We start from the raw sequence: 412 nt of genomic DNA, 5'->3' as shown, positions 1-412 counted from the left end.
AGCTATTGCATTTTATAGACCAAAACACACCGCAGACCACTGGGCTTTCAGAGGGGCTTTCACCCCACCCACATTTCTCCTCCAAATCTCAGCAGAAATTTGAAAGTGAAACATGAGAGGGGCATTTGAAAGCCTTGAGCCAGATGCACCCTTTCCACAATCAGCTGATCTGCGGGTGGGAGTGCACCTTCAAATGCTTCTTCTTCCAGCCTCCTCAAGTTTATTTTTTATATAGCTATTCGCGTGACGAGTCCCCCCCCCCCCCGTGGAAATAAAGACACATGACACAATTATTAAGGTTGATGGGCTAAATAAGGCCACAACTTTGTTGGTTACAGGTGATGAGCGGTATTGGCTTAGGCATTGGTCCTAACCGACTATATCTGGCTTCAGCCCATCCGCTTGAAGTCCG

This window comes from Podarcis filfolensis (assembly GCF_964270895.1).
Source record: "Podarcis filfolensis genome assembly, contig: HAP1_SCAFFOLD_300, whole genome shotgun sequence".
NCBI classification, from domain to species: domain Eukaryota; kingdom Metazoa; phylum Chordata; class Lepidosauria; order Squamata; family Lacertidae; genus Podarcis; species Podarcis filfolensis.
This window is presented reverse-complemented; position numbering follows the sequence as displayed.